Genomic DNA, 8,388 nt, shown 5'->3' with positions numbered 1-8,388 from the left:
CCGTTCGGGGACCCTCCACAATGAGTCTTAGGTGCTTCTCATTTGAATGGAAGTGAAGCTACGCTCTTGTGGTGGGCCTATCTGATGACCTGCTTGGGCACATTCGAACGCTCGGAGCATCTTCATTGGGTCTTGGGCACGTCCCATTTGAATGGGGGGGGGGGGGGGGGGCTACGCACTTGTCGGGAGCCCCCTCTGTTCGCTTCCTCGGCCAAACTGGACTGTTCTGGGGCCCTGCACATTGGATCTTGGTGTTTAAATTTAGGGCCCCCGACGAGAGCGTAGGGCCCTAAGTAAGTGACGGAGAATGGGAAGCGGCCTAGACCAATGTAGAGGGCCCTGGGCATATCGGTAATGTGTCGGCAGGTTAACCGAGACCCACGTAAAGGGCCCCTGAGCACCCGGGAGCACCCCGGCAGGTTAAGATATAGGGGGCTATAGCCCATAGAGACTTTCTGGCGGATGGAAAAAATCCGTGGAAGCGCCCTTGATCGACAAAAGTGTCTCAGCGCGCTAGCATGAAGGGCCCAGCAACAGTGCAGGGCTCTCCGAGCAAAGGCAAAAATTATCAAGGACAACGTGGAAGGCTCCTTGACGATCGGGATGACCCTGCAAGCGGGCATGTAGGTCCTCCAGAAAAAGCATAGGGTCCCTAGACAGTGTCACGAGGCTTAGAATTTCCAATTCACAACTTTTTCAAGCATCGAATTTTTTTTTACTTCTCGTGGGTCCTTCACGTTTGCTTGCAACTGTTCTTGATAGCCTGGAAATTCAGAAATATACAAGTTTATTACGCTTTGTGTTAAGAAACCTGCACTTGTTCAGCCGGCTATAAGCCCTCTTAAGCTCCCTCTGGTTCTGTCCCTGGAAGTGACCCCATTGGTCGCGTACCCATCCACGCGTTGGGGAGTGACGCCACCTAGCGCATGACTTATGAACTGACAGTTTAATTCATATCGTTCTGGACGTATAGATGTCACTTCGGACGGTCACCACGCAAGTCAAAAAGCAAATTCAAACTAACAAAGGAAAGACGACAATAGTAAAATGCCAAGAGGGCAACAAGGTAAAATTCGAACGGAAAAAGCAAATAGTAAGTAGTCAAAATAAATAGCAGTGCAATGAAAAAATTCAAACCACAAAAAATCAGAACAACAAGCAACATGAAAAAATGCTCGAAAAAAGACAAATGGTCTTCCTCTTATGTGAAAAAGATAAAAAGACGAGTCTAAAGAGGACAGGTTAAGAGAGAGGGAGAGAGAGAGAGAGAGAGAGAGAGAGAGAGAGAGAGAGAGAGAGAGAGAGAGAGAGAGAGAGAGAGAGAGAGAGAGAGAGAGAGAGAGAGAGAGAGAGAGAGAGAGAGAGAGAGAGAGAGAGAGAGAGAGAGAGAGAGAGAGAGAGAGAGAGAGAGAGAGAGAGAGAGACGCCTAAGTGCACTTTGGTTTACGCTTCATTGCTCTCTATCCCTCCCTTCCTCCAAATGTCGTGAAAGATGTTGGGACATCAGAATGCAGGCACGCGAATATAACCGCGATAAATTTATCGCGTAAAAACGCCTGTCACCGGAGTTTTGGTTAAGCAGGAGAGCCGAAAGCTTTATGCGGAATTGAGGAAAGTTGTCCAGGATTGATGAGAGTTTCATGGATGCTTCGCGTTGTTCGTTCAATGCATATCCATTTGCCTAATATTAGGTTTTCGTTAGAGGTTGGTGGGGGGGGGGGGGGGGGGGCTCGAGACCCTCCAAGCCCCCCTCCGCCAGGGGGCTTCTCCATAAAGGGATAACTCCTGCACTTTTCGTTCTAAGAGACCGATTGGTATAGCGTATTTGAAATGTTACGAAATCGTACTTTTGCGAGGTACACACAAAATGCAACAACTTAGAGGAAGTGTTCCCCTTTTTTAAATAGGGTTTTAAAATGGAATAGACATCTTGAAGATCGATCGGTGCAGCTCACAGCCCTGCTCTTATTAAGGCCTAAACTCACAACTTTTGAGTTACATACCGGAGAGGCTATGAATTCTATTCCGGTGAGACTTTTTCAAAGTCACCCGGGCATCTATGACGCCATAATGACACCATTCAAATCCTCCATTCGTTTAGCCATGCAGCGCTAAAGGTAAAGAAAATACAATTGTCGAGTCACTCATATACGCCGCTTGTGAGCACGATTTCCAGATATAATGACCGCCAATTAGCTCTCAATCAAAGTTGTGCAAGGTGCGATAACGTAAGCAAACAATGCCGTATTGAGGAACATATTTACTTAACAGATAAATTGTGTTGCTTGGAGCAATCTTTTCCACAAAACTATATCAATCGCTTTAAGTGAGCTTATTTCATCATGTTTCGCCTGTTTCAGATGTTGTCATCAGATGTTTCCTTCATTGTCTTCGAATGCGAAACATTCCCTTTAATTCTCGGAGGCAAAATAAGCGAAATCAAATGGCAATGTTTCGGACAGACTTGAGCGTTTGCCCCTAAGCCGGGTTGTCTGCAGACATACCGCAGCGGTTTGTTTCTCACTACACGTCAAGAGTGCCCCCTGCCTCCAACGTGCGCCTCTCCCGCTGTCTGCTGCCAAATACCGCGCATTGACAACATTTCATCCCCTGTCACTCCCTTTGCAGACCAACACGAACAGCGGGCAAAACACGGCACCCATAAAAGGCAGGCACCGGCAGGGGGGGGGGGCGACCCCCTGCCCTCTTCGCGGCGTCTGTCGGCGCCCGGCGAAAAACCCCCGCGGCTAGGGTCAGAGCGCGCCCCCGACGGTGTGCGCCATTCCCAGCCGGACACTGATAACTTGTCGCCCTGCAAAAACTCCTCCCACTCGGCGACGCCGCGCCAGCTCCGACACTATTTATCATCGCCACATTGTGGCGTACCGGCGCACAAAGACGTCGCAGCGGGCTGCGCGGCCGGTCGGTGCCCTTCGCGGCGGCGCGCCGTTTTTGCGCGCGCTGCATAGTTGACCTGGTGATTTGTGGCGCGCCCGGCGGCCCGGCCCGGCCCTGCTGATAAATCGGTACAGCGCTGCGTGGCGTCTATACGGGCTCCGGCCGCGTCGTGGAGCGCGGCCGCAGTCCCCCTCTCCTGGCGTACAGACCTGACGCAATACGACGGTCAGGCGTTGCCGGGCATGAATGACGGGTGTAGCGGACCGCGCGTGACACGTGACAACAAGGGGCTGCGCGTGACACGTGACAAGGGTTTGCGCGTGGCACGTGACAGCGGGATACATGTGACACATGACGGCGGGCTGCGTGTGACACATGACAACGTAGCGCCGGGACGGCAAGTCATGGCATCGACACGGCCGTCGGATCGGTTCCAAGCCGCCACCTAGCCAACTGGGTCAGGTCATGAGCTCTGGCCAATGCGTGATCTGGCTGAGATTATGGGAGTGGGATAGAGAGCGCGGAGACTGCTCCATGGCGGGGTGAAGCTAGACATGCCCAGGCAGGAATACCATTCTTAGCTGTGGGATGAGATCGTGCGAGGATGTGACATTCGGCTGATCCCATATGATGACATGGTCCGGGGATATAGTACTCGGCTGACCCCACAAGATGAGATGGTCCAGGGATGGTACTCGGCTGATCTCTCATGATGCAACACGCGGCTCCACTAACCAACAGCTTTGGGAACGGGAGAGCGTTTCGTAGGAAGGAGAGCGATCTCCCTAACTCGACGAGAAAAGTGAATATCTTCTCAGATACCTTCTCAGGTTTGAGAATGCGCTAGGAAGCCGTTTTGCGTGCGATTTTGCCGATGCCTCTAGTAATGACCACGGTGGATGGGTGCATAGACAATCACGCTTTCCAAACCACGAAATTATTGTGGGGAAGAACAGAGCCACTGCCGCAACGGCATCTCTCAGCCCTCGGATATCAGCACAAATAATGCATTAGATGACAACCAGGGCCCTTTTTCCATCAGACGGACGTTTCAGCTGCGTACTGACGCACGGGTAACGCCTTCAAGATCAAGTACGGGTTTGAAGCATGAAACATGAAGACTTGATGAGCTTTGTTGCCCCGCTTTTTTCTCATATACTAGCTCGATTGTCTTACTAGATATCTTGGATGACGCTGTGAGCAGAAGGATCAGGCAAGTGACTATGACAAGCGAATTGCAAGTTCTTTCAAAAGTACAAGTGACCTACACTTATGTCATATGCTTCTTATGTAACGGATATGTCTATGTCAAGTCTGGGATACGCTTAGCATTACCATCTCGAGCGAAGCAGTGAATTGTGTGCCTATATAAGGCAATATAGTGCATATTTTTCCGGCCGCCTTCGTAAGCCGGCCAATTTGTCGAGCCGTCTTGACACCCAAGTCGCGGCGTAAGTGCGTCCCGTAGCCTGCTGCCCTGCCGCCGCCGCCACTGACCAGCCGGCTGCGGGACGTGTGGACCGAGGGCGGTGCTCTCTTGCGGACGTCGGTCCCGCGGCCCGGAGCGCACGCCGACCGGCAGTCAGTCCAGCTCTCGCTGGACTGTCCGGCCGCCCAATAAATAACAACCACAATGCCAGGGATGAACCCTCTTCTTGCCCGCAGCGCCAAACATCTCATAAAGCCGACTTTTTACCGGGCCGGCTGTTTTTATTGGTCCGGCTCTTTAAAGCACACCATGGAGAATGCCATTTAGTGCAGGGTGCGGGCCGCAAAAAATGCGGGACACAGCGCGTTGGCATTCGGTGTGGGGTACGTGCGCGTCTTCACTTCCCACGCGGCGAGTCGGTCTGACCCGCGGTCTGCAGGGGTCAAGTCTCGCGGTGCAGGCAGGGGGAGGGGGGGGGGGAGAGGTCGATCTGGCGTCAGTGCGACAGGGATCAGTAAAAAGATGCACGTTTGTATCTGCCAGCTGAGGCGTCACTGTGCAATAGCAGCTCGACGTCACAGCGTTGACGCAAATTTTCGTCATATGATTTCTCGTCTTCCGAAAAAATATTTCGCTGACTGTCAGAGACAATGGGACTGGAAACTATTCATTTGGCTGTGAAGTAATGTGCTGAACCATCAAAATATCATGAAGTGTTTTTTTATAACAAATAGCAAATAAAACAACGGTTAGGAGTACTGGCAATCTGAAAAGGCCGCTGGCAAGCGTACCTACTAAGCTGTGATTAGTTGCCAGGCTAATTGTGTTTTCTTCCTTAGAAACATAATCCTCTTTGTTTGGTAACCAGCATCAATAAAGCTTTGCATTGCGTAGCATGGCTCTAGCCCCTCCCTTTGGGCTTACGAGCTTAAGCATGGCGCCTGCTGTTCGCGGCTTCGGAATGATGGTTTGCAATCCCAACAGCACGCCGTCATCATGAAAATTACCCGCTTAAAATAATCAAATCGCCGAAGCGCCGAGTTCATTTCAAGGCATGTAAGCGCTTGCAGTAATGACGCGAGCGGCGGCGCTGTCCCTGGCCGAGCCGCCGCTCCGGGCGCCTTCAGGCTGTCAGCAAACTACTAACAGTTCATCTCTAGAACAGCGAACAAATGGAGCTGGCGGCATCTGGGCCGGGGTGTGATTGACGGAAGCCAATCTGCCAAGCACGTGGCGCCGGCCTGCGACTTGTCTGCTGCCAAATGGGGTGACGTATGACGAAATCACGTACAGGGTATTGCGTGATTCAGCGAATGCATTGCTTCTGACGTAGGGTGTGCATCGAATGTGCGACGACTCCGAATTTGCCCTTTCGGCCGAAACACTAGAAACGTGTGAATAAGGATGTGAAATCGGGTTCGTCGATCGTGTACGTGACGTTTTCTATTGGTTGTCATAATATCGAACTGATTCGGAGCACTACCGAAATAGACATTTTTACGTCGATCATGCGCATCTAAAAAAATGTCATTCGAGCAGCTATATTTGATACAAACACATCATCAACCTGAGGTTAAGCATCTATGCTTCAATATGTCATGACATTTGCGCATCCCACAGCAATGCCTACTGTTTCTTAATCTTATTATTGCGTATTTGCAGCGCTTCGAGGCTATGATATTTGAATGCCAACGAGCCCACCTTTATTTTACTGTTTTGAAGAAAAAACAGCGTAAGTGATGATAAAGCGCTCACACTTCCAAAATAATGTTTGGAGCTTGTTACCAATGTCTGATATTTTCACCAAAATGAACAAATTGGGGATGTCACGGTGGGAAAATAACGATCCACGAGATGTCATATCTAAGATGCTTCATAAATGATATCCTTCCATCTACGCACAGTGGGCAAAACTTGTGACCCACGCTGGACTTGTGGCAACAACTGTTGTGGCAACTCTGTTGGTACTGAAGGACACGAATGAAGCCGATGAGAGACGCATGGAAGTTATTGAGAGAACACGCATCACACGACAACCGCCATAGATCCGCTGACGGGAGGAGCAGCCTGTTGTCAGCTGCAGAGCTGCGTAAACGCCAGACACCACTGTTTTCGCTCACAGCTGCTGCAACCGTAGCAACTGCTCGAAATAAGTCCATTCATGTGGGCCAGTACCTTACCAAACAGTTAACGGTGTGCAAACTGACAAGGCATAATTAATCGTGTTAACAACATAAGCTACCACGGGATGTCTAAATGCGTGGAATAAATGTCATGAATATGACCGTGTAGTCGTGGGCATTTGAGCGTTTTGTGCCTTTAAACATGCATAACTGTTTTTATCACAGGTTGCATGTTCATCATACACGTTAGTTTTTATGTCATTTGGACACCAAATTGACTTGGCCTCATCAAAATACCCGGATATACAGAGTGCGCAAGGTTGGCAGACCCTATTTCTACCCTCTAAGATGTGCCTGCAAGTACATGGTCTTTTACTTCTCTTGAAAATATTTTGAAATGATACTTTTGATAGCATCTTTACTGACTCGTATCATTGCATGGAAAGGAGATGTTGGATGGCTGCTGAAAAAGTTGTATTTTTGTTTCGGCTATGCTGGTGCCAATAAAACAAACCACATTCAGAAAGGCACTCCTGGCGACCCGTCTGGTTTCTCACACCTCACCACCCTTCGCAAACCGGTGGGAGCTGGCTGAACCACGGTTCACGCTCCATTTTTCCAGTACGGTGCGGCACCGCTGGCCTTCCCCTGGTCGGTCACGCCCGCGCAGAGAGCCGACTTCGAACGCCAACCCATCGGCGGCGCCGGCGGCGGCGTTCGGCCGGCGTGCCTGACGCCTTCAGCGGCGCGTTATTACAATGATAGCACCGTTGTGTTCACACTGGGGGTCGCGGCTCGGGGCTCGGCGACCAGAGACGCCGTAATTACGGGTTCGTTCACCCCGAGATGGGTGCCAGATGCGCGGTCAGCGCCGATACAGGCCGCGACAGTCACAGGCTGGTGGCAGGCTAGGGGTGGGGCACACGCGTCAGCTAAGCTGCCGCGCCGCCGCCAGCGCCGGCACCTGTTAGACTAGACGAGAGGGATGAAAAACCTGCATGACGTAGTCAGGGAGCCAATGGGTGCCTGTGAGGGGCCGGCCACTTCCATCGTCTGATGGTCAGCGATCATCGGTTGTCGCTCATCGTCATTCGGTAGTCCTGGTTGACTTCTTCCATCCACCACCACGCCTCACGTTTGTCATGCGACTGCATTGCTTGAACTATCACATACGTAAGGCGTATTTACAGATGCCCAACTTTCCAGTTACTATAAGGCATCAACAGATATGGCAACAGGTAGTCAGGTTAAGACATCAACAACATATTCGCGTCGCTCATACGGCGTTGGATCAAAAGCAACGTTAGCTGAGATGTTCTTCCACTTCAGTCAGTGTAGTATCCTTGACCCTTGCGCAGCATGTGGCAACATGTGCTCGTATCAACAAAAAGGATCCAGAGAGCTGGCTATGGTCAGGCAAATGTGACACTACCGCGCGTCTCTGTTTCTCAGACTCCCACCTTTCTGTCCGTCTCACACTGATGGCGTGGGTGTCCGAGGCTATTTTTCGGCAGCCTCACCACAAGTCTCTCAGCCGCGCGTAATCGATCAGTTCGGTGGATCGATTCGGCGGAGCCCTATTCAGCCGAAGTGCGCCAGCGAATAGGACGCTGCGGAGGCGCTCTCGCTGCGGCTTATCTTTTCAATTACGGGTACCCCGCTGGAGAAGCGCCGGCAATCTCCAACGAATCAGTTTGGCGATCGAATTCGAGCGATTGGGCGTGATGGCCCGCAAATGACGCATGACCTCAGCGAAACCGGTGCCGATGTGGCACAGATCGATTACCCGGAGGTCGCCCCTCCCCCCCCCCCTCTCGCCTCTGCACAACCGGCAGCGCGCCAGCGCCCATAGCGCTCGGCGTCGGCGTGTGGCGGCGCTCGTGGCGCATGCGCGGCGCCCGCGGCGGTCCGCGTGCAGAAGGGCGGGGCGCAACCGCG

Source organism: Pollicipes pollicipes, unplaced genomic scaffold (assembly GCF_011947565.3).
Source record: "Pollicipes pollicipes isolate AB1234 unplaced genomic scaffold, Ppol_2.1 Scaffold_6686;HRSCAF=7923_pilon_pilon_pilon, whole genome shotgun sequence".
NCBI classification, from domain to species: Eukaryota; Metazoa; Arthropoda; class Thecostraca; order Pollicipedomorpha; family Pollicipedidae; genus Pollicipes; species Pollicipes pollicipes.
Note: the sequence above shows the minus strand (reverse complement) of the source record.